Source organism: Symphalangus syndactylus, chromosome X (genome assembly GCF_028878055.3).
Source record: "Symphalangus syndactylus isolate Jambi chromosome X, NHGRI_mSymSyn1-v2.1_pri, whole genome shotgun sequence".
Lineage (NCBI taxonomy): Eukaryota > Metazoa > Chordata > Mammalia > Primates > Hylobatidae > Symphalangus > Symphalangus syndactylus.
In genome coordinates, this window is record NC_072447.2 from 59,585,677 (window position 1) to 59,612,669 (window position 26,993).

A 26,993-nucleotide genomic window follows, 5' to 3' on the forward strand; every position below is an offset into this window, starting at 1 on the left:
ACTCCGTACCTCAAGTGATCCACCCGCCTCGGCCTCCCAAACTGCTGGGATTACAGGCTTGAGTCACGGCACCCAACCTAATTTTTGGTATTTTTTTGTTTTTTTTTTGTTGTTTTGAGACAGGGTTTGGCTCTGTCTCCCAGGTTGGAGTGCACTGGCGCAGATCAAGGCTCACTGCGGTCTTGACATCCCGGGCTCAAGTGATTTTCCCACCTCAACCTCCCGAGTAGCTGGGACCACAGGTGTAGCCACCATGTCCGGCTCATTTTTCTTATTATTTTTTTATGGAGACAGGGTTTTGCTATGTTGCCCAGACTGGTCTCAAACTACTGGGCTCAAGGGATCCTCTTGCCTAAGCCGCCCAAAGTGCTGGGATTACAGGCATATTCCACTGTGCCCAGCCCCAAATAATTGTACATTTAAAAATAGCTAAAAGAGTATAATGGAATTGTCTATAACACAAATGATAAATGCTTGCGGTGATGGATCTGCCATTTAATTTACCCTGACGTGATTATTATACATTACATACCTATAACAAAATATCTCATGTAACCTATAAATATATGTACCTATGTGCCCATAAAAATTAAAAATTAAAAACTATACTCAGAGTTTAAAAATAATGCAACTCCACATTTATGCAATCAAATTTTAAAATCTCAATTATAGTTTTATGACGTAGTTTTTGCTGAAACTGGGTGGGGGAGCTCCAACCACAGTATTAAAACTTGAGGCCAGCACGGTGGCTCACACCTGTAATCCCAGCCCTTTCAGAGGCCGAAGTGGGCAGATCACCTGAGGTCAAGAGTTCGAGACCAGCCTGGCCAACATGGTGAAACCCTATCTCTACTAAAAAATATAAATTTAGCCAGGCGTGGTGGTGAGTGCCCATAGTCCCCAGCTACTCGGGAGGCTGAGGCAGGAGAATCACTTGTACCCAGGGAGGCAGAGGTTGTAGTGAGCTGAGATCATGCTACTGCATTCCAGCCTGGGCGATGGAGTGAGACACTGCCTGAAGAGAAAAAAAAAGGCCTGGTGCAGTGGCTCACGCCTGTAATCCCAGCACTTTGGGAGGCCGAGGTGGGTGAATCACGAGGTCAGGAGCTCGGGACCAGCCTGGCCAACATAGTGAAACCCCATCTCTACTAAAAATACAAAAAATTAGCTGGGTGTAGTGGTGGGCAACTGTAATCCCAGCTATTTGGGAGGCTGAGGCAGGAGAATCACTTGAACCTGGAAGGTGGAGGTTGCAGTGAGCCAAGATCACACCATTGCACTCCAGCCCTGGTGACAAAGTGAGACTCCGTCTCAAAAAAAACAAAAAAAGATGAGTGTGGGAATGTGATGAGACTTCAGAGATCAATAGTCCAACTCTCAGCCGGGCGCAGTGGCTCACGTCTGTAATCCCAGCACTTTGGGAGGCTGAGGCGGGTGGATCACTAGGTCAGGAGTTCAAGACCAGCCTGGCCAAGATGGTGAAACTCTGTCTCTACTAAAAATACAAAAAATTAGCTGGGTGCGGTGGCAGCCGCCTGTAATCCCAGCTACTCGGGGGGCTGAGACAGGAGAATCGCTTGAACCCTGGCGGGTGGAGGTTGCAGTGAGCAGGTGGCGCCACTGCACTCCAGCCTGGGCGACAGGTGAGACTCCGTCTCTTTAAAAAAAAAAAAAAAAAAGTCCAACTCTCATGTTAAAGATGACAATACCTAAGTCCAGACCAATAAAAAGGATGTGCCCAGACATCATATCTACTTAGAAGCTAACTGGGGATAGAACAGCAGCCTCCTGACTTCTAGTTCAGCCATCTGATTCCAGCATCAGGCAAGTCAAGGTCACATCCAATTCGGGGTCAAAGCTCTTGGTGAAATATTGTTATTTTTATGAATATATAAATATATTTTTTTTCACTGATAGTGATGGAAAATCACTGATAGTGATGGAAAATCACCAATAGTGATAAAAATTACAGCACACTAGGTACTCATTCACTATGACCATATAGGTAGGAAAAATCTGTTACAATCACTGGGAAGAACCGCCCCCCCCGCCTTGCTACACACACACACACACACACACACACACACACACACACACACTATGACTATACCTGATGTTCACCAGCACAGGCAGAGCAGGACCACATGTCAAAGAAGCAAGAAAGGTTGTGGCATTTGAAATGTGTACGTTCTGAAATTTTCATTTAAAAGCCAGCAGCGACTGTCACTTAAACCCCAGCAATCAGATTACGTCTGAGTCTCGAGGCCTTCCTCATAACATGGATAAGAAAATGCATAGTATTGGCCGGGCACGATGGCTCACACCTGTAATCCCAGCACTTTGGGAAGCCAAGGCGGGCGGATCACGAGGTCAGGAGCTCGAGACCAGCCTGGTCAATATAGGGAAACCCCGTCTCTACTAAAAATACAAAAATTAGCCAGGCATGGTGGCGTGCGCCTGTAGTCCCAGCTACTTGGGAGGCTGAGGCAGGAGAATCGCTTGAACCCAGGAGGTGAAGGTTGTGGTGAGCTGAGATCACACCACTGCACTCCAGCCTAGGTAACACAGCGAGACTCCATCTCAAAAAAAAGAAAAGAAAATGCATAGTATTATCATATATATTGGTGACTAAAGGAAGAGATCCTACATTGCCCTCCCTGGAGGTAAAGAAAGAACAACAGATGATCCTATGCATGGTTTGTCAACAGGGCACAAGGTGCTCCCTCAGTGCGCATGGCATTTTACTTTCCTCAGCTGTTCTAAGGAAAAATATCATCTGTTCTTTCAATCCTGTACAAATCTGAAGCATTGGGATTAGCTGAGACGGCCACACCCCTTCCTCTTTAGGAAATTCATTAAGACTCTATCGTCTTTCCCCATTATATTTTCCTGGTCAAATACCTGCATGCACAGCTGGGCTACCGGATAAGCAAAGATGCTTCTGCAACCATAGATGCTGACCTCTGTGCCCAAGCCTACATCCAGAAATCCACCATACTGACAATGCCATGACAGTAAGAAAATTTTGATTACATCATTAATCAGGAACAAAAACAGAATATTTTTATAAAACATATAATTCATCCTAAATATTTTCCAATGTAAGGATTAGTATTCAAATGATTGGAGAGTAATTGATTACCATCTAGTCCATCTTAAATGTGCACATTCTAAAATCTCTTTTAAAAGCCAACAGGCTGGGCGCAGTGCTCACACCTGTATTCCCAGCTCTTTGGGAGGCTGAGGTGAGCGTATAATTTGAGGTCAGGAGTTCAAGACCAGGCTGGCCAACATGGTAAAACCCCATCTCTACTAAAAATACAAAAATTAGCCAAGTGTGTCTGCAGGGAGCAGAATCACTTGAATCCAGGAGGCGGAGGTTGCAGCGAGCCGAGATAGCACCACCGCACTCCAGCCCAGGTAACACAGTGAGACTCCAGCTCAAAAATATAAAAAATGTAGGTCGGACGTGGTGGCTCACACCTGTAATCCCAACACTTTGGGAGAACGAGGCAGGTGGATCACCTGAGGTCAGGAGTTTGAGACCAGCCTGGCCAACATGGCGAAACCCTATCTCTACTAAAAAGAAAAACACAAAAAGAAATTAGCTGGGCATGGTGGTACACGCCTGTAGTCCCAGCTACTTGGGAGGCTGAGGCAGGAGAATCGCTGGAACCTGGGAGGCAGAGGTCGCAGTGAGCCGAGATCCCAGCACCGCACTCCAGCCTGTGTGACAGAGTGAGACTCTGTCTCAAAAAAAAAAAAAATAAAAAATAAAAATATATAAAATTTAAAAATAAAAATAAAAGCCAACAGTAGGCCCATTAACATCACTCAGTGTAGCACCTAAGGCTCGTAAAACTACCACCTTGAATTTATTAGTTGTTTCTCTGTCACAGCCTTCCTTCAATGTAAATATACTTGTTAGCTAATAATCCCTTCCTCATTGAACTTAATCATTGTCTTACATGGCTGTTTTAACAAACATCAGCTCTACATTTACTTATGCTTTTCATATAGCTTTTGCTAGTATTTTAACCTTTCACAGGAGGATGTGTGGGTTTGTTTGCTTTCTCTCTCTCACTCTCTCTCTCTCTCTCTCCCACCCCACCCCCCACAACAGAGACATAGTATAGTACATATAGACCATTTTTTTTTTTTTTTTTTGAGATGGAGTCTCGCTCTGTTGCCCAGGCTGGAGTGCAGTGGCACGATCTTGGCTCACTGCAACCTCTGCCTCCCATGTTCACACCATTCTCCTGCCTCAGCCTCCCGAGTAGCTGGGACTACAGGTGCCTGCCACCACGCCCAGATAATTTTTTGTATTTTTTAGTAGAGATGTGGTTTCACCATGTTAGCCAGGATGGTCTTGATCTCCTGATCTCATGATCCGCCTGTCTTGGTCGGCCTCCCAAAGTGCTGGGATTACAGGTGTGAGCCACCGTACCCAACCTAGACCATGTATTTATACGTCAGTAAATGTAACTTAGAATTCACATTATGCATCATGTTGTCAATATAGTATATAAAATGTTTTATGGTTGCTTATGACATCAAGCTAACTCTTTTTTTTTTCCTTCCCCGAGACGGAGTCTTGCTCTGTCCCCAGGCTAGAGTGCAGTGGCATGATCTCAGCTCACTGCAACCTCCACCTCCCAGGTTCAAGCAATTCTCCTGCCTCAGCCTCCTGAGTAGCTGAGACCACAGGAGCCCGCTACTACACCCGGCTAATTTTTGTATTTTTAGTAGAGACGGGGTTTCACCATGTTGGCCAGGCTGGTCTTGAACTCCTGACCCCGTAATCTGCCCACCTCAGCCTCCCAAAGTGCTGGAATTATAGGCTTGGGCCACTGCGCCCGGCCAAAGCTAACTCTTTTGGAAAAACAAAAATTAGTATCTTATTTTAGTCTGTTAAAATACCTTGATTTGATACATTTTTAATAGATAAAAATATTGATTTCGTAACTCAAATTGTTGTGGTCTTCTAAAAATATTTAACTATGACTACTCTCTGAGTTTATATTGTCATTAAGTAAACAACAAACACTACACAGAATCCAATAAGGAAATTATCTACACACAAGGCATGGTGAGATAAAAACTCAATCTTCTGTTGAATAAAATGAAAAGCATGAGCATGCCATAAGAAAAAATTTGGAAAATATAATTTTTAACATAAATTAAAATTCCAGAGGGGCAGGAAAAAAATTCTATTTTCACCCGCAAATGGCACAGCTGTTATTTCAGCAGAGGATTACTCAGGTTGTGGATTTTTCATGCCTCCAACTGTGTCAGCAGCCAATCTAGGACTGGCAAGAGGCAATGAGAGTTCACTGAGCGGTCATGAGGGGTCTTAAGACCCTGTAAGTGCCTCCTATTCTTTTATGCCTTTTGGTCACTTCACAGTACGGCTCTATCTCTAGGATTAGTAGAAATGGGCATGAATGGGGTGAAATTTACATCTGCTTTTTTTTTTAACTGCTTCTAACAACTCTACTAAAACATTCAGATGTACACTGAAGCCAAGTTCTGGAAAAGCTAGAATTTATTCATGGTTATTATACTACCTCTCGAAAACTAGGATCTCTTCATACATGTTTTAGGATATTTCAACTGAGTTCCTGCGTTGTATACTGTAACTATACTTTTTCCTAATGTAGTCTAGTCCTCAAAAAAGGTTCCTTTAATGGGTGGTGTATCGGAGACATTTAAATTCATGTTTCCACTCTGAAGAGTTTGTAACAGCTGGGAAAGCACACAGACCTTACAATTGGGTAAAGGACTACTGTTTCTCAGTAGGAGACTATCTTAAATTTTCACACATGGTGAGGAAGAACATAGATGAACAGTCCCAATCGATCAGATCTCTTTTTGTTTCCTGACACTCTCCTCTCCTAGAAAATGCCTTTTAAATCGGAGGATAGAGACAAATCAATGACAAATACTTGAGGGTGCTTCACAATGAGAAAGCCCCCAATTTCCAAGGCTATACACAGCAGCTTCCAGGGTGAAGAGGAAAGGTGTTGTTCCCTTTTCCAATACTGAAGAGCTCCTTCCTCATCCCATAGCACCACCAGTGGTATTTCCACTAGGCCAGCCCAAATTACCAATGCCAAAAGGAAACTGGGGCTGTCTTAGATATGCTTCAGATTAAAAAAAAAAAAAAAAGCGGGGAGAGGGGCTGAGGATTTGAGAGGAGGGCCAAAGGAGGATGCTAGGAACCACAGAACCATCTTGGGCTCATGTTAGGTGCAATTAAACCCATGAGTGAGGGCCAGAACTGCGCCCCCTGCTGCTGATCTAAGTGGAATAAACCTCTTTGGCCCAGCCTGCTCTAATCTCCATTCCTGCTCCCAAATAAGTGCAGTAGATTGCTTGCAAAAAGGCTTCAATTATTCTCTTCTCTCTATCCATGTTCCTTGCAATGTGATTATATAAATAGCTCCTTCCATCAAGAGATAGAACCTAGTTCCTCACCTCCTGATTCAGGGCTGGCTTTAAAGTGACTTGCCTTGGCTAACAAATTCAGAGGAAATAATCTTGTGCTAGTTGCAAGTCGAGGCCTCAAGAGGCCTTGGTTGCCTCTGCACTCTCAATTAGAACCCTGCCAGCCATAGTGTGAACAAGCTCAGGCTAGCCTGGTTACAGATTAAAGACCACAAAGTCGAGCAGAGAGGAGCTGAGGCCATCCTAGAAGAGACAGCCTCCAACTCACACAGCAGATCACAGACACAAGTGAAGGTGGCCAAGGTCAGAAGACCTGCCCAGATTGAAAGAACCATCCAGCTGAGTCCTGCCCAAATTGCCAACCCACAGAATCAAGAACTAAATAAATGGTGGTTGTTTAAAACCACTAAGTAAACTGATATTGTGATGAGCTGTTAAGCAACAAAATCTGAGAACAGATGGGTTCTTCATGAGTTCATTCATTCCATGAACATTTATTAAATATCATTTGTTTTCAAGTAGTGCCCCAGTAGTTGCTGGGGGTATAATAATTAATATGCATTACTGCCTGCAATTATGAATCACTTCCTCCAACCACACTAAATGAGAGATGAATAACAAGATCTACTTAAAGAAAAGGAAGGCTCAAAGAGGCCACTTTTCAGCTGGCTTTTAAAGGAAAACTAGTAACTTGCCAGGTAGACATGCATGAACATCAGAAATAGAAGAAACAGCATGTGCAAAAGCATAGATGCAGGAAAGAACTCAAGGAATGTTCTAGGAATGGAAAATAGTTTAGGACAGATGGAGTGTGGGGAGGAAATGGCAGATGATAGAGCAGAGAAAACAGATTGAAGGCAAATAATGAAGAGTCTCACATTGTAAATCATGCTTAGGGATTTGAATGCCTCTTGTAGGCAGTGGAGAGCTACAAATCGTTTTTAAGTAAAAAACGGCATGATTAAATCTGTGTTTTAGGAAAAGAAAGCTGATGACAAGTGGAAGATGGATTAGAGGCAAGAGTAGAATCAGGGAGATCAGATGAGAGGTCATTACTACAATCCTAAAGGGGGATTAAAGAACCAGAACAAGGTAGTGAATATGGGGAAGAGGGGAGGTCTATGAAAGATGTTTCAGAGAAAGGAGAAAGACTCAGCAGCTTTGATGACCACCTGAGTATGAGCTGTGAGGGTGATAAAAGTCGTGCAGGCAAATCCGGGACAGTGCCAAGACTTCTACTTCAGAATCCTAGAGGAATGGTAAATATATTAATTAGGGTGGGAAAGCAGAAAAGCAGACTGGAGAGGAACAACACGTGTTTCATATGAAAGGCACCTGTGGGACATCCAGAGGGAGATGTCCAGGAGGCAATTAACAAATACATATCTGCAGCCTGAGTTGAGGGATAGTAGTGGGAGCAGGTGATAAAGATGTGGGGGTTGAGGGGTCTGAAGGGTCTGAAGAACATGGGACAGTGGGGGGGGGGATATTTCAAGACATCAAAGTGACAGAAAATGCAGACCTTTCAAGAAAAAGATGAAGAGAAAGAGCTAATGAATAGCAGGATCTTGAGGGGCTAAGAAAAGCTGCAGCACTGAACAGCAGTGACTGTCCTTGGGGATAGAAGAGGGGAGGGGGAGAATCATTTGGCAAGCATGGATTACAAATTGAGAAAGTATAGATACCCATATATTTTGCCACATTCTTGCCTACAGAAGAGTTATCACGGAGCTCTTCCCTATGGTTCTTCCCAACCTAGAGGGGCCCTGAGTGGAGGCCACTTGAGTAATAGCATCTATGTCCATATAAACACACTTGCTTCAAATCCCTTTTCTGCCACCTGCTGCAGAAAAGGTTTATATCACCAACTTCCACACTCAGGGCACATATTTGAAATATGCTTATAGTTAATTTACTATATCTTCCAAACAGATTGTCTCCATATGTTTTCAGTTACTAAAAAGAAAGTTTTTAAAAAATAACCCCAAAGTAGGCAAAAATTTCATAAACAGAACACAAAAAACAATAGCTATTTTAAAAGGCAAAAATTGATCACTAGACTTCTAAGTTATCAAAAGATTCCATTAAGACAGTGAAAAGGCAAACCAGACCGGGAGAAAATATTTGTAACATATGTATCTGGCAAAGGACTCATATGCAGGATATAAAAGAACTTTTACAAGAAAAACCAACCAACCAAAAAACAACCCAACTCAAAAATGAGCAAAAGATTTGAAAAGGCACTTCACAAAAGGACATATCCCAGTGCCATTAAGTATATGAAATAGTACTCAACATCATTACTCACCAGGAAATATAAATTAAAACCACAAGGACCACCTCACATCCATCAGGATGGCTACTATCAAAGAAACAGAAAATAAAAAGTGTTGTCGAGGATGTGGAGAAACTGAAACCCTTATACACTGCTGGTGGGAATGTAAAATGGCTCGTGCCTGTATTCCCAGCTACTCAGAAGACTGAGGCAGAAGAATCACTTGAGGCTGGGCATTTGAGATCAGCCTGGGCAATATAGCAAGAAAAAAAAATTAATTGGCTAGGCATGGTGTCACATGCCTGTAGTCCCAGCTACTTGGGAGGCTGAGGAAGGAGGATCACTTGAGGCCAGGAGTTTGAGGCTACAGTGAGCTATGATCATACCACTACATGCCAGCCTGAGCAACAGAGTGGAACCCTATCTTTACTTATTTATTTATTTTATTTTATTTTATTTTGAGACGGAGTCTGGCTCTGTCACCCAGGCTGGAGTGCAGTGGCAGGATGTCAGCTCACTGCAACCTCTGCCTCCAGGTTCAAGTGATTCTCCTGCCTCAGCCTCCCCAGTAGCTGGGATTATAGGCGCCCACCACCACACCTAGCTAATTTTTCTACTTTCAGTAAAGATGGGGTTTCACCATGTTGGTCAGGCTGGTCTCGAACCCCTGACCTCAGGTGATCCGCCCTCCTTGGCCTCCCAAAGTGCTGGGATTACAGGTGTGAGCCACGTGCCCGGCTGGCCCTATCTTTAGAAGCTTTTTAAATAAAAATAAAAATAGAATTACCATATGATCCAGCAATTCCACTTCTGGGTATATGCCCAAAAGAACTGAAAGTAAGGACTTGAAGTGGTTATCTGTACAATAATGGTTCAGAGCAGCATTATTCACAAATAGCCAAAAGGTGAAAACCCAAGTGTCCATTGACAGATGAATGGATTAACAAAATGTGGCATATACATACAATAGAATATTATTTATCCTTGAAACTGCTAAATTCTAATACATGCTATAACATGGCTAAAACTTGAGGACATTATCTAAGTTAAATAAGCCAGTCACAAAAGGCAAACACTATGTGATCTAGCTTGTATGAGGTACATAGTCAAATCCACAGACACAGAAGGTAGAATGGTGGTTGCCAGTGGCTAAGGATGTGGGACTTGGGTAATTACTGTTTAATGGGTACAGTTTCAGTTTTGCAAAATGAAGAGTTCTGGAGATGACTGGTGGTGAGGGTTAGACAACAAGTTGAATGTACTTAATGCTACTAACTGTACACTCAAAAATAGTTGGCCGGGTGCAGTGGCTCAAGCCTATAATCCCAGCACTTCGGTGGGCTGAGGCAGGTGGATCACCTGAGGTCAGGAGTTCAGCACCAGCCTGGCCAACATAGTGAGACCCCATCTCTACTAAAAATACAAAAAAATTAGCCAGGCGTGGTGTTGTCCGCCTGTAATTCCAGCTACTTGGGTGGCTAAGGTAGGAGAATTGCTTGAACCCAGGAGGCAGAGGCTGCAGTGAGCCAAGATCGCACCACTGCACTCCAGCACTCTCTGTCTCAAAAAAAAAAAAAAGATTAAGATGGTAAATTCTAAATATACATATTTTCCCACAATTACAATAAAATACGTTTTTAAAAACCCACAAAGATACCACTGTACACCGAGCAAAGTAGCTAAAATTTAAAAGACAGATAAAACCAAGTGTTCATTAAAATGTAGAGCCACTAACTGGAACACTCATACACTACTGGGGAAATTTAAGTTGGTACAACCCCTTTGGGAAACTGTTTGGCAATATCTACTAAAGCTAAATATATGCCTACCTATGACCCTACAATTCCACTCCTGAGCATATGTTCAGAGAAATGATTGGGCATGTGCACCAAAAGACATAAGCAAGAATGTTCATGGCTGCTTTATTCGTATTAGCCCCAAACTGAAAACAATCCAAAGAGCTAACAGGAAAATGGAGAAACAAACTGTGGTATATGCATACAATGGAATGATTCTCAGCAAGAGATTAGAACTACTGATATGCACAACCTTGTGGATGAATCTCATAGACTTTATGCTATGTCTGTGAAATTCTAATGCCTGTCTATATGTGTGAATGAAAGACACACACAAGAGTTCCCTTATAAGCCAAAACTAGTGGACGGAGTTTTTTAAAAATCACAATGTGGTGACCTTCATGTTGGAGGTAAGATGAATTCTGAGCAGAAGGGGCAAGAGGAAATCTTCTGGAGTGCTGGAAATCTACATCTTGACTCGGGTGATGGTCACATGGTATACACGCATGCAAAGTTTCACTGAGTAGTACACTATTTATTTATTTATTTATTTATTTATTTATTTATTTATTTTTCTTTTTGGAGACAGGGTCTCATTCTGTCACCCAGGTTGGAGTGCAGCGGCACAATCTCGGCTCACTGCAACCTCAGCCTCCTGGGTTCAAGTGATTCTCGTTGAGCAGTACACTTTAGACCAGTATCTTTTACACACTTTATTATGTATGTTATATGTCAAAAGTTAAATATCTCTAAAGCACCTAATGGCTCTACAACAAATATACTATAATTCAAAAAAGGAATAAAATATCAACCTTGTTCTTTTTCTTTTTGACTGAGAAGATGAGACTCCGTTCCTGTTAGATATGTTGACGGATAATTAGTTACATCCCAATTTCCTGAGTCAGATAATGAATCTAAGTCTCACGCAGTGCAAACTTACATGTTCCTAAATGTTCGAGAGCTTTCCTGAAGCCACTCCTTATCCACGGAGTCTTTAAAGTGTCAGTATTTAGTGCAATCTACCAATCTACACTTTCTGAGTCTGAGCTCCCTGTTTGCTTTCTACTGGTAAGTGTTCAATTTCTTCTTTTTTCTTAAGAAGGGATCTCACTGTCACACCCAGGCTGGAGTGCAGTGGCATGATTGTGGCTCACCACAGCCTTGACCTTCCAGGCTCAAGGGAGGCTCCCACCTCAGCCTCCCGACTGGGTGGGACTACAGGTACACACAGCTACAGGTGCACATGACCACGCCTGGCTACTTTTTGTAATTTTTTTTGTAGAGGCAGGATGTTCCCATGTTGTCTAGGCTGGTCTTGAACTCCTGAGCTCAAGCAATCCTCCCATCTCGGTCTCCCAAAGTGCTGGGATTCCAGGCTTGAGCCATCGTACCCAGCTTCCATTTATTTTTTAAGCTTCAATAACAGCATCCAAGTTTATTTAACACCTTCATTAGCAGGGGCGAAACAAATCCCTCCTCAGCTGTAAAGGCAGAATGTCGAGGTAACACCACATTCCAGCATTGTGAGAATTGTGCACCCCATCCCACCCCTTGCATCCGCACAAAGAGAAAGCTTCATTCTCTTGAGCGGCCATTTTGATGCCTGACCCTTAACACAGCCAACACAATAACTTTAGCATCCATGCGAAAGTACCAATAGCGGTGGCAGGCGGTGGCTCATGCCTGTAATCCCAGCACTTTGGGAGGCCGAGGCGGGAGGATCACCTGAGGTCAGGAGTTGGAGACCAGCCTCACCAACATGGTGAAACCCCGTCTCTACTAAAAATACAAAAATTAGCCGGGCCTGGTGGTGGGTGCCTGTAATCTCAGCCACTCAGGAGGCTGAGGGAGGGGAATCGCTTGAACCCGGGAGGCAAAGGTTGCAGTGAGCCGAGATCATGCCACTACAATACAGCCTGGGCGACAGAGCGAGACTTCTTCTCAAAAAAAAAAAAATAAATAAAAATACCCATAGCTATGGCCTACCATTCCCAGGAAAGAAAGTAAAAGCCCACAAAGGTAAACATTTTCTTCCCTTTGGTGTCTTCTGCCCTTCATTATAAAGAGTTGCTCAGTTGTTGAAAAAGGATCTTAATATGCAAAACTTTACATTTTAGTGAGAATCAAAGGCAAATTCTTTTGAACTGTGTCACAACGAATAACATTACAAACATGTCTCTCATCAGCACAAAACTCATCCTTATTTTAGTCAAGCAGGCAAATTAGTGGGCCTGTAAAAACAGCAAGGTAGTAGGAGAAAAATCATCAGAAGGTTAATAGCAGAAGGGTTTGGTTTAAAAGAAGCCTCCTAATGCATCTGTACTCTGATCGGTGTTACGTCAATTCAACAGTGAGATGCAGTTTTATTAAAAGCTGATACTTGGCTGGGTGTAGTGGCTCACGCCTGTAGTCCTAACACTGTGGGAGGCCAGGGCAGGCAGATTGCTTGAGCCCAGGAGTTAAAGACCAGCCTGGACAATATGGCGAAACCCTGTCTCTACAAAAAATACAAAAACAACCCCAGCATGCTAGTGCACACCTGTAGTCCCAGCTACTCAGGAGGCTGAGGTGGGAGGATCACTTGAGCCCAGGAGATGGAGGTTGTAGTGAGCTGAGATCCTGCCACTGCCCTCCACCTGGGTGACAAAGCCAAACCCTGTCACAAAAAAAAAATTTTTTTTTTTTTTGAGACGGAGTCTCGCTCTGTTGCCCAGGCTGGAGTGTAGTGGCAAGATCTTGGCTCACTGCAAGCTCCGCCTCCCGGATTCACTCCATTCTCCTGCCTCAGCCTCCCAAGTAGCTGGGACTACAGGCGCCTGCCACCACGCCCGGCTGATTTTTTGTATTTTTAGTAGAGACGGGGTTTCACCGTGTTAGCCAGGATGTCTCGATCTCCTGACCTCGTGATCCACTCGGCCTCCCAAAGTGCTAGGATTACAGGCGTGAGCCACCGCGCCCGGCCGAAAAAAAAAATTTTTTTAAGCTGATACTGTTATTGGTTCATGCAGGTGACTCTGTTAACATTATCTCAAATGAAATTATTCAGAACAATTGGCAGTTTTATATAGTTTCAGGAAAAGTGTTTTGAAAAGCAAATATCAAACTGGTTAAATGCAAAGCCACATGGTCACAATGGAAAAACAACTCTTTTAGAACAGTAAAAAGTCATGTAATATAATGACATGCAGAATTTTTATTTAAATACATTGTCAGAAATAGATTAGACCCGGTTTCTCCTCGGAGGTTACCTCAAAATACATTTCACTTCATAGAAGTTTATATAAGTGTCAAAATATTGAACTAAGAGCAAATGGGTTAGTACTACTGGAATGCAATAATTATAAAGCGGGATAGGTGGATTAATTGTCCTACATACCTGTGGTTTTTCAGATTCCTGTGCTTGCTTACTCATGTACATTTGACTCTTTCAGAAACCACTTCTGGAAGCTCCCGGTCTGGCTTCTACACTGCCACCTGTAGACATAAAAGAGAAATAAATCATGTATTATTTGTCAACAATGCATCTTTTCTAGGCATCTGACGGGGAAATCTGGGGAAAAAGTGGCAAAACATTTGCTCCAAAAGACAAAAATGTTCTTTCTCCTCTGTGAGGAAAATTCCTAAGGCGTCCTTCTCCCCAGTGGTATGATAAATTATTTGATTAGGAATTGAAACATATGTAAGTCTCAGATCATCAACTATACACCACTCTGAACCGATCATTAAAGAGATGGAGTCGCAGAACTCAACTTACAGCCATTTCAAGACCTGTCGTTTAAAATTAGAAGAAAATTTCACCGCTTTGTTCATCTGTAATTCAGAATTCTGTAAATTGACACAAAGAAAGATCAGGGGCGATTCAGGCTAAGGTTACTTTACCACAAGGTTGTAATATGTCTATTTAAAATAACAGTAATTCTAACCTGAACTACAGTTTTGTCCAATCCAAATAGCAGTTTGGTGGGGTATTTTCATCAAAATGCCCTATCCTTGATTTGAATATGAATGACTGCGGAAGGGTCTTTCTGAAACCCCACGGATTTTAATACAGGTAGGTCCTTTTTCCAAAAAAAAAAGTCACGAAATGAACAAACAGGAATAAAAATTCATGAACAACTATCAGCAAGTCCAAGCAGTCATGAGACGTGCGAGTGTGTGTGTGTGTGTGTGTGTGTGAGAGAGAGAGAGACACACACACACAGAGGAGAGAGAGAGACAGAGACAGAGAGAGACCGACCGACAGACACACACTGAGATTTCTGGAGTTAATTGCGAATAACCGCGCCGCGAAGCTTTTTTACCTCCTCCAAGTCCCACAGTCTACCTGGAACAAGTAAGCCCCGCTCCAGCACCTTAAGCCAAAGACACAAGCACCACCACCTCCACCCCCACTACCTAGGCGAGACAGCGCCAAAAGCCACCGAGCGTGCACGCCAGCCAGGCCCGCTACCCCGCAAACCCGGGAGCTTCTTTATCCCCAGCAGAGATCCGCCCCACTTACCAGTAATTTACTTTAACGCCTCGGAAGCATGATTTGGTTTACGGAATTGCAGCAAATACAAGAAAATCAAGTCTCCTTGAGACACTCTCCTCCTCCTCCCTAGGACGCACATTCACACGGAACACTCTCCTTTCCCTCTCAACCCCGAACACGCGCTGGACTATCTCAAGAGGGTCTTTGGGGACCCGCCAGAGATCGATACTGCTCCCACGTGCCTCCATTAAACCCTCGTCCAAACATGCACAAGGCGCCAAGGGCATGTGCAGAATCAGCCCTCAGAGTAAGTTCAGCAAACCCGTTCCCTATCCCCGAAAGCGCGAGGGAGCACCCTGACGCAAGCGCCGGCCCCGGCAGACAATACTCAAGCAACTCCAGCCTTCCGCGCACACGCCCCGACCGGTCCAGCCACCACTCTCTCCTCCCATGGTCCCTACAGTCTTCGGGCCGGGAGCAGGGGGCGTCCTGATGGTTGCTGGGTGTGGACTGTGAAGAGAAGGGCAACCTGCACACACCACCGATACTGCAGGGCGGGTAGGAGATCGCAGTTCCCCAAAGCCCCACCGGTGCCCAGCTCCTCAGAAGGGGTGGGGTGGGGACAGTGGAACCGAGGGAGTGAACCCTAAGGGAGAGGCAGCTTTTCCGCACCTCTTTCCCACCTACCACAGCGCGCGCGCAGAAGCGCGCCCACCACGGGGCCGTGCACCTTCCTTCTGCCCCTGGACCTACCCAGTCCTTGCCCCCAAGCGCAGTGGCCTGGAAGAGCGGGCGTCCGGCCCGCGGTGGCCGGGGGAGCGGGCAGAGCGCCGCGCTCGGGGGTGCCCACCTGCGCGCAGGGTCGTCGCTGCTGCCGGTGCACCCGCCGCTGTTGCAGTCTCCAGCTGCAGGAGGAAGAGGCGCGGCGGCTGAGCCCCCGGACTCCACGCGCCTACTCGCGCCCCGGAGCGGTGGTCCTCATTTCCCTTCGTCCCGGCTGGCGAGCCACCCACCTAGCCCGCAGGTTCTGCCAGTCCCGCGGCCCGCCAGAGCCCAAGCTATCCTCTCCGCCCCTTTCCCGCCGCCCCGCGCTGCGCTGCGCTCCGCCCCCTGCCCGCCCATCCCCGCCGGGGCCCAGCCGGGGGCTGCGGGCGCCGCGCCTCGTGCCGCAGATTTCGGGTTCTTGGGTCTGTGGCGGTAGAAAGGGGATGGGGGGACCAGGGGTGCGGCCCTGGGGTCCGCCCCCAACCCAGCTCTCCCAACCGGTTCCCCGCTCCTGGGGCCCGCGGCGGCCGCCCGCGACTAAGGGTGTGGGCACCGTGCACTCTGCCCCCGCTCTTCCGGCGTCTCCCCGCATGGCACCTTCCATGGCCCAGAGGGTGCCTCGTGTCTTAGGGGGAGGGGGGTTGGTGAAGCAAGGTGGAGTGAGCCTGAGAGTGGAAGCGAAAAAATTACCATGTGAATTGCCAGGGGATGCAAGTTGCTGCCTGTGCCCTGTTTCTGTTACATTAATTACCTGGATGTGCTGCTTTCCTTGCTACAACCGCAGTAATATTCAGAAGCTTGAATATAAGATTTCCAAGTTAATTGGTTGTAGGGTGGTTGGTTTTTTTTTTTTAATGTAATGATGGCAGAAGACAACAGATTCACTCTTTTTAAAAAGTTACTTTACATATATGTACAATATATAAAGCCATATTTCTAATTGAAAAAATAGCAAAATATAAATAACAGAACAGCTATGTTTTACAGAAACAAATCCAGTGTGTATGTGTTATTTAAACCCACGGTAATTATATTAATTGGTTGGTTTTAAAGTGTATTTTAGGTATTTCTTAAAAAGGACTCAGAATTTAGGGATTAGGAACCCCTGAGTTTTAGTTTGGCTTTTTGTCATAGTTCTAAAATGTCAATTTCGTGGAAATTACTAAATGGGGTTGTTTAGAAAAATGGATTCTTTTTCTTCCAGGTTGGCAGCATTTTTAGATCTGGCAAAGGACAGAATTTTTTTTAAAGCCAAGAGATAATAAAATTCTCATTCATTTTCTGATGATGGAATATCTGGTCTAGTAGCTTTTTCTTTAAGTGTTTCTCTCTTTGAGGCAAACTTCCTTTCTGTTTCTTCTTACACGTTTTTCTTCCAAAATTTCTCCTAAGTATAGGCAAAGTTATGGAAGCCGTGATTTTTGAGCCTTTGTTTTCTTAAAAGAGATGGAAAATTAATTATAATTCATTATCAATATCTATCCCAGGCTCATGATACTACATTTCACATTGATTAACCCTGTTTTTCAACTCTGCTTTGAGTAATTTCACCTAACACTTGAGAACCAAGTGTTTTTTAAGTTTCGTCCTTATAAGAATGAAAGGCACACTTTAATTAACATTTTGAACCAAAATTAAATTCATTAAATTCACTAATGGAAAGTACGTTAGTACAGTATGTGTTGCTGGGTAAATGAGGACAATGTGGATGATAAACAGTTCTGAAGAAAAGACTCTGAAGCAAAGAAAACAGTCCTTAGAAAAACTGATGATCCCCTTTTCAAGGGAAGGATGACAAATGCCAGTAATTATGCAAAGAATGACTCCTGCCTCTCTTTGCTTTGGTTTTGTGGCTAGGCCTGCATTTATCTCTCTTGATCATCATAATAAAAGTAAAGTAATTCAGCATTCCAGTGACACTGCTTAGTAAATTAGCAATTTGAAAATGCTTTTATTACCTAATTAATCCAAGCAAATGCCTTCGATAAATCCAGTTTTACTCTTAACATTTTTTGTGCCTCCAGAGAAACACTTGCATGAAATAAAAACAGCTAAGGCAAGCTCTAAAACAATTGCTAGCCAGATTCCTTGGGTATATGAGTGTAGCAATAGAGTTGATATTAAGTGACCTTTGGGTCTTAAATTATATATCAGATATTGGTTCTGAGTTGCTCACTGGCATCTTCTTGAGTGAGTTTCTGTGTGTTTGCTTTGCCGTTTATTCCCCAGAAACATGCTTCATTTCTTCCTTTCTGCCTTACTGAATCTACCTTAGTCTAAATTATGTTCATTGAACTCCCACCAAAAAATCAGACCCTAATCCATAGCCCCCTTGACAATCATCTTTGTCCTTCAAGTTTAGTCTCTTTTGAGGTCTTTGGTAAGAATCCAGCATGATTAAACATCCAAAATTGGAAAGAGTACTTCATTAGGCATGGTTCTAACTAAGAGATAACAACCAGATTTCTCAAAACAAAAGAGTGTGCCATTTGAATAAAGAAAGAAATAAAAACAGCAAATCCATTTTGTTCAGGTCAAAACTAAGCCAACAAAATCACAATTGAAATCCTTTCTAAGCCTGAATTGTGCTACGAGATATGTAAAAAGTACAACTAAAATAATTTATCTATTTTTTTTTCACCACTACAAATCCTTTGCTCCACTGACCAAACACCATTATGCTTCACATTTCCCTTTTAGTTCCCGTGCTATTGAGTTTTTTTCACTGATCTTTGAATAAGAAAGTGCGCTGGACACTCCCATTATCCCCAAGGAATTCTATGTCACCCTCCATTTGGTTTCAAAAGTTCTCTTGAAATGTCTGTGACATTGATGAGGACAGATCTGAACATCCCATGTAGACCTGTGGAAAGGGAGCTCCATGACTAGTCTACATTCAAGACAGTGGGATTAAAACAAAACATGAGTTTTGTTCTAACAGTTTAATCCAATTGGCATCTCCCATTCTGATCCTCACTCCAGCGAAAGGTTTTATAATGTGTGTTTTTCCCTCTTGAGAAATTTTCTCTTGATAATTATTTTAATAATTTTTTGTTCGTTTACTCTTTGAGTTGTGAGCCTGAATATAATGCACAGTCTTCTGTCTTCTCTTTCCTGTGATAACTGAGAATTGATTTAAGGGGAAAAGGAACACAATGAGACAACAGTTTTGCCAGTTTTTTCTTCTGGCTCTAAGAAAAGCATGAATTAGCCTTCTTTACTTTGGTTGATTGGATTGAGCAGCATCATTGATTCAAATTTGCAGAATGTCAATTACTTTAATTGATCTCCTTGTGTTAGGGAAATACCTCACTAGTTATCTCACAAGACAATGAAGATAGAGAAAATACTACCCATATAATGCTCAGATTGAAATGTTGATGATCTAAGTTACTTAAAAATATGTGTGTGTATATGTGGGTGTGTATATGCATAATTCAAAGCTAAATATAAACCTGATTACTTGTAATAGATTCTTCAGTTACAAAACCTTTGGTAAGCTCTCTCATGTTTTTGGAGTATGTAATAAACTGAAGAATACCTCACTACCTTACTCACAGGAAAGTACTTTTTTCTGATCCAGATCTCCGCATAAATTCCCAACATCAACTATTTAACCGTAACATCTCATGGTTAAAAAAAGAAAAAAGAAGAAGATGATGAAAGAAAAGAAGAAAGAGAGAATGAAAGAAAAAGCAGGAAAGAAGAGAGAGAGAGAGAAAGAGGGGGAGGAGGGGGAGGAAGAAAAAGATAAAAAGGAACAGAGTAAAGACTGTGGCCAAGCACAGCAGCTCACGCCTGTACTTCCAGCAGTTTGGGAGGCCGAGGGGGGTGGATCACTTGAGCTCAGGAGTTTGAGATCAGCCTGGGCAACATGGCGAAATCCCATATCTACAAAAAAATACAAAACGCCAGGCGAGGCTGAGGCAAGAGAATCGCATAAACCCGGGAGGCGGAGTTTTCAGTGAGCGGAGATTGAGCCACTGCACTCCAGCCTGGGTGATAGAGTGAGATTCTGTCTCAAGAAACAAAGAGTAAAGACAGTATGGTAGGGTGAATACGTGTATGACTGGTTAGCACAACTGATAAGCACATCCGGTTAGTAAGATAATGGTTTTCTCTCCCCCGTGGACCATTTTGCTTTGTTTTGCTTCATGGCTATCAATCAAAGCCCTATTCCTAGACATGAACAAATGTATTCCTGGTCACCAGATATGGTGGCTGGAATTGTGTCCCCCAAAAAGATATGTCGAAGTTCTACACCTGTGACCTGTGAATGTGACCTTATTTGGAAAGAGGGTCACTGCAGATATAATTTGGGTGTAAATTAAGATTAGGTCATACTGGAATAGAGTGAGCCCTTAATCCAATATGACTGGTATCCTTACAAGAAAATGACACACACACACACACACACACACACACACGGAAATGGTCATTTAAAAATGAAGGCAGAGATTGGAATTATGCTGCTGCAAGCAAGGAACAGCTGAGAGTACCAGAAGCTGGAAGAGACAAGAAATTGTCCTCCCCTAGAGGAACTGGAGGGGGCATGGACCTGCCAACACTTCGATTTTGGACTTCTGGCCTCCAGAACTGGAAAACAATAAATATCGGTTGTCTTCAACCATCCAGTTTGTGGGACTTTGTAGCCCTAGAAACCAATACACCAGGAATTCATCACAAACTTTTAGTGATGCCAGCCCATCATTTTCTGTACCCAACCCAGAGTAAATGTTCAAGTGTAAACTGTTTAAGAATGATAGGCAGGGCTGGGTGTGGTGGCTCATGCCTGTAATCCCAGCACTTTGGGAAGCCGAGGCAGGTGGATCACTTGAGGTCAGGAGTTCGAGACCAGCCTGGCCAACATGGTGAAACCCTGTCTCTACTAAAAATACAAAATTGGCTGGGTGTGGTGGGGTGCACCTGTAATCCCAGTTAACTCGCAAGGCTGAGGCAGGAGAATCACTTGAATCTGGAAGGAGGAGGTTGCAGTGAGCCAAGATCATGCCACTGCACTCCAGCCTGGGCAACAGGGTGAGAGTCAATCTCAAAAAAATAAAATAAAATGATAGGCAGAGACATTTTTCTACATGAAGGACAACAGCAGGGTAGAATCATCCAGGAATTAGAAAGAATCTTGAGAATTCACCTAATTCAATAAATGGCTCCTCCAAAATATGACTCTGCTACAATTTAGAATCATAGAGTAACAGAATCTTTTTTTTTTTTTTTTTTTTTTTGAGACAGAGTCTTGCTCTGTCACCCAGGCTGGAGTGCAGTGGCACCATCTTGGCTCACTGCAACCTTCTCCTCCGAGGTTCAAGTGATTCTCCTGCCTCAGCCTCGCGAGTCGCTGGGATTACAGGCGTCCACCACCACGCCCAGCTAATTTTTGTATTTTTGGGAGAGATGGGGGTTTCACCATGTCAGCCAGGCTGGTCTCGAACTCCTGACCTCAAGTGATCCACCCTCCTCAGCCTCCCAAAGTGCTGAGATTTACAGGCATGAGGCACCATGCTTGGCCGAGTAACAGAATCTTAACATGTTAAAAGAATCTTGGAGATTTTTCTCTTTTTTTGAGATTATGTGATACCTAGGTGGTATGACTTTAAAAAATGTAGGATGGGGTCCTCTGCACATATTGTGCCCCTCTATACTCAATCATGCTCCATTGATTCAATTTCACCTCTAGTTCTTGGCTCGTAATAGCTTCCTCCCTTTAAGCCTTGAGAGCTTTTGGTCTTCAATAGTCCCAAATTAAAATATAAATGAGTCTGGAAGATTTCCCAGCCTGAACTCAAACTAGTTCTCAACTTGACTGCTTATCAGTACATGGTTGTATTCCCCTATTGTCTGGTACAGTGGTCCCCAACCTTTTTGGCACCAGGGACGGGTTTTGTGGAAGACAATTTTTCCACGGACTGGGGGGTAGTGGTAAGGGAATGATTTCGCAATGAAGCTGTTCCACCTCAGATCATCAGGCATTAGTTAGATTATCATAAGGGGCACACAACCTAGATCCCTCCTATGCACAGTTCACAACAGGGTTCACGCTCCTATGGGAATCTAATGCAACTGCTGATCTGACATGAGGCGAGCTCAGGTGGTAATGCCCACTTGCCCAAAGCTCACCTCCTGCTGTGCAGCCTCCAAGGACTGGTACCAGTCCGCAGCCCAGGGGTTGGGGACCCCCCTGGTTTAGAAGAACGCTGAGCTCATAGAGTATCCTCCATAAATATCTGCCAAGTTAACAGAGAAGCAGAGTTTAGCATGAACTCAGAGAAGCAGAGGTTAGCATGAATTAGATGCAGGATTGGGTATGATAGTGTCTCAGTCCATTCACCCTGCTATCACAAAATACCTGAAACTGGGTAATGTGTAAAAATAGACATTTATTTCTAACAGTTTTGGAGGCTGGGAAGTCCAAGATCAAGGTGCTGGCAGATTTGGTGCCTGGTGAGGGCCTTTCCTTATACAGGGCATTCTTGCTGTGTCCTCACATGGCAGAAGGCAGAAGGGCAAAAGGACCTCACTAGTTCCCTCTAGCCCTTTTACTGTAAGTGCCATTCCATCCATGAGAGCAGAGCCCTCATGGCCTGATCACCTGTTAATACTGTTGCATTGAAGATTAAGTTTCAACATGAATTTTGAAAGGCATGAACATTCAAACCACAGCATGTGGGTAGAGGAGAAACGAAGAAGAGGAAGAAAAGGAGAGCCCGAGACACATTTACTCTCAGAGCTTTATATAGAAGTCTACATAAAGTCCCACCTGACTCTGATTGTAACATGGACTGTAACAGAGGAGTAAAAAGTCATCTGGGAGCTTTATTCACTTTACTCCTCCCAGTCTAGTCATCAATTATGGTCCTAAGGGGTGGTGCAGGGGGGCAGGAAGGAGATTTCATCCTCTCTAAAAACCTCCACCAACTCTCACTCTGTCTCCAGCCATCCACCTACAATACACAAGCTGGATAAATATAATGCATTTGGTATACAAATGCAACTTTGAGCAAGTTGTAACCAGCATGACTCTCCATCCCAGCTTCTACTTCCAAATTCTAATCAGAGGCAGCCCCTATGCCCTTCCTTAATACACATGCTGGAGCTGCCACTGTTAGTGGGAATTCATTTTCAAATGTATGCCTGGGACAGACCCCAACGTAAACCCACCAACATCAGAAATCTGCCCCCTGTGTTTATTATCCATAAAAGAGAAGCAAATACTTTTGAGAGAAGACTGCATCACTTGAAGATGAATAGAGTGGTTCTTCAGTCAGAAGTGCCAGGAGAAGTAAATAGGAAAGTGTCAATTCTCTGAAGAAAAGAGAGCTGGAGTACTTCTCCATATGTCTATTGTTAGATCTTGATATCTAGACTCTAAAAACTTTTGAAAATGTTTGAAACAGGAGCTTCACTGGATTTATTCTCTCATGAATACGTGCAGAAGTATTCCAGCTATAGCCGACAAATTGAATCATAGTGTTACAATAGAATGAAAATAAAGTTTACATTCAATTTTTTTTTTTAATGGGCCCGTTGCTGGGTTTGGTGGCTCACATCTGTAATCCCAGCACTTTGGGAGGCTGAGGCGGGCAGATCACTCAAGATCAGGAGTTCAAGACCAGCCTGGGCAACATGATGAAACCCCATCTCTACCGAAAATACAAAAATTAGCCGGACATGGTGTTGCACGTCTGCAATCCCAGCTACTCGGGAGGCTGAGGCAGGAGAATAGCTTGAACCCAGGAGGCAGAGGTTGCAGTGAGCTTAGATCGTGCCCCTGCACTCCAGCCTGGGCGATAGAGTGAGGGTCCACCTCAGTAAATAAATAAATAGTAAATAATAAATGGGTCCGTGAAGAAAAGTCAACAATTCAAAATGTTAGTGGTCTACTCATGATATTTTTGTTATGATATCCTCAGTAAAGGATTGCTCTTCTTTGTAATACACATGAAGTCCATCAACCACTAAACCTACTCCATGGTATAAATAAGGCATCTGACTCCATCTCTGGAGATGCCACCTAGCAATTGAGTCACAGGGCACCAAACTTTCTCTGGCCCCCTGAGGTAGTGGTAGCCAATCCCAGCCAAAAATGAGAACAAAACTTCCCCGGAATCCAAGGCCAGAGTTATTATTTAGATATTGCCTGAACTGCAACCCCCAACCCCCACCAACCTCCAAGCTCCAACAGCTCCATTTACTGCTTTATATTTCTCTGAAGCATCTATTCCTATCAAACATTCTTTGTATCTTTTTCATTTCTATTATCCACCTCTCCCCACTAGAATATACATTTCCTGAGAGCAGAGATTTTTGGCTATTTTGCTTAGGCTATGGCCTCAGCACCTAGGATAGTGTCTGGAATGTTGTAGGTGGTCGATAAATATTTGTTGAGTGATTGACGCACACATTATAATTTCACATATTACACGAATAGGACTGAAGAATGTTCTAAGTATTTGCCTATTTATTGATAGGAAGGCCAGGCATGGTGACTCATGCCTGTAATCCCAGCACATTGGGAGGCCGAGGTGGGAGCATGGCTTGAGGCCAGGAGTTTGAGACCAGCCTGGGAAACATGGCAAGACTTCGTCTCTACAAAAAAAGAAAGAAAGAACAATCTCGATACGAAAGCCAATTCATATTTTGACTGATTTTATCTTATTGAAGCAAAGAATTGTTACTAATGAGAGATAGTGTACAATGTAACCAAAAAGATTCATGATGAGCATTTTGTGTGCTTTTTGTCATCGTCTCAATTTTTATTTGTGAATATATTAACAGATTCACCTGACAATTTCTGAATCATAGGACTTGTCTACTCAAGACCTTCCTTTTGCATAATTTGAGCTCTTCCCCTTGTTTTTGTGTAATAACTCAAGTGTTCCAATGACAGAGATGAGGATGGGAGTCTTTGACTCTTTGACTCAAAGAAATCCAGATTCAGCCAAAGCCATCTCCAGAAAGAGAGAACAATAAGAAAAGTCATCTTGGACTGAGTTTTCTATCTACTTTTCTCTCTAGCCTCTGTCCTGCAAGTCTCATCCACTCCTTTTAGTTTCTAGGGGTCAGAGACTTCTACTAGTAGATGGCTCACTTTGGTTCCAGACGAATGACTCATTGCCTTGGCGTCTCACAGTTTCAAGTCCTCACTGGACACCCAGCTGAAAGGAAAACCTAAAAGTGGCTTCCCCTTTCTCACCTATGCGGGGCACACAAAGTAAATCAACCCCTAAGCCTGTTTATTTGAAGAACAGTGGACCAGGAAAGAGGCAGTGCCCATCCCTGTTTCTCTAACCCAGGGTCCTAGGGCTGGATGTTGCAGTTGTGGTGGCAGACACTTCCCTCAGCAAGGCTCACACTGCTTGTCTCCATTGAGACAGGGCGAGTGGGCGGCGTCAGAAGATCTTCTGGGAAGGCGGAGCCCAGCAGCTCTGGGCAGGGTAACAGCTAGTCTTTTTAGAGGCTCCAGGTTCACTCATCAGCAGAGGGTGTCTGCTCTTTACTGGCAAGCTTATCCAAGGCTTCTTTATGAGTGCACTTAATTCAGTGCTTCTTAGATTGAAATCATCTGGGAAGATTTAAAAAATGTACTAACGTCCAGACCCATGGCTTGCTACATAATTTGTGGGCCCAGGGAAAAATAAAAATATGGGGCTGCTTGTTCAAAAATTACTAAGAATTTAAAGACGGCAGAACTTTAAACCCAACATAGGGCTCTTCTAAGTGCTGCCTGGTACAACTGCACAGGTTGCCTGCCCGTAAAGGCCATGCTGCAGAGACTCCGCCCCCAGAAAGTCAGGTTTTATTGTTCTTGAGTAAAGTTCAAACATTGGAATTATTCTAAAGCTCCCCAAATATTTCTTATGTGTAGTTAGGATTAAGAACCTTGATTCTAGCTCAGTGAATCATTAAATACAAAAGATTCTTACAATTACAATTGACACCTGCATACAAACTTATCTCTAATTCAATAACTCAAAATCCTCACTCTGAAACATTTTCAGCTTACCCAGGATGAAATCATCATGACAACATTCTTTAGAAAAATTTTCAACCCATACATAAGTTATAAGCTGTAGTCATGAATCACTTTTTGATTCCCTTTTTCAAAAACAAAAAAAGTCATGAAAATGGCATATTTTCTCATATAGAAAATTAATATAATTTGAAGTGTTATTACTCATCATCATTCACATTAAATTTGAAATAAAGCTAAACAAGAATATTGCTAAATGGAAATTTATTACCACATCAATAGAATTCACAATGACACTTTAAAAATATTCAAATGAATGTCAAACATCTTCCCCTGTGCTCTGCACTAAAGAATACGAAGCAAATATGCACTACTCTGAGAATTTCATCTAGGAGAAAGAATCTCCAGGAAAGGTCCATGGATAGTCCTCCACCCCAAGCCAGTCCCACTACTGCAAGTCTCTCTAGAGAATCTTTGCACTGTCTCCCATCCCTTGGAATCCTGAGGTCTTCCTCAGAAGCACATCTTTAAAAGGCGCTCCTGATGCTTTTACACTGTTGGTGGGAGTGTAAATTAGTTCAACCAGTGTGGAAGAGAGTGTGGTGATTTCTGAAAGACCTAGAGACAGAAATACCATTTGACCAAGCAATCCCATTACTGGGAATATACCCAAAGGAATACAAATCATTCTATTATAAAGATATATGCATGCATATGTTCATTGCAGCACTATTCACAATAGCAAAGACATGGAATCAACTCAAATGCCCATCAGCGATAGACTGGATAAAGAAAATGTGATACATATACACCACAGACTACTATGCAGCCATACAAAGGAACGAGATCTGTCCTTTGCAGGGACATGGATGGAGCTGGAAGCCATTATCCTCAGCAAACTAATGCAGGAACAGAAAACCAAACACTGCATGTTTTCATCTATAAGTGGGAGTTGAACAATGAGAACACATGGACACATGGGGGGAACAACACACACTGGGGCCTGTCCGGGGTGGGGGCACAGGGGTAGGGAGAGCATCAAGAAGGATAGCTATTGGATGCTGGGCTTAATGCCTAGGTGATGGGTCGATCTATGCAGTAAAACACCATAGCACACGTTTACCTGTGTAACAAACCTGCACATCCTGCACATGTACCCTGGAGCTTAAAACAAAAGTTCGAGAAAAAAAAAAATGTGCTCCTGCTGCCCTGGGTTATAAAAACCATCAATGTACTTAAAAGAAAATC

General features: G+C 43.4%; 1 long non-coding RNA gene across 3 annotated transcripts in view; it reads right to left on the reverse strand.

The window, feature by feature from the left end:
* Nucleotides 1–16,055, reverse strand: part of LOC129475535 (uncharacterized) — a 35,396-nt gene extending 19,341 nt beyond the window's left edge. The window contains exons 1-3 of one of the 3 annotated variants that reach the window (XR_010119573.1): nucleotides 15,843–16,049; nucleotides 13,895–13,992; nucleotides 10,163–11,999 (exon numbers count right to left, since the gene is read on the reverse strand). This is a non-coding gene — a long non-coding RNA (uncharacterized lncRNA). Of the gene's footprint in view, nucleotides 1–10,162; nucleotides 12,750–13,894; nucleotides 13,993–15,842 lie in introns of those variants that run through there. The other 2 variants (XR_008654819.2, XR_010119574.1) reach the window with 2 other exon arrangements.
* Between the last annotated feature and the right edge of the window lie 10,938 nt (nucleotides 16,056–26,993).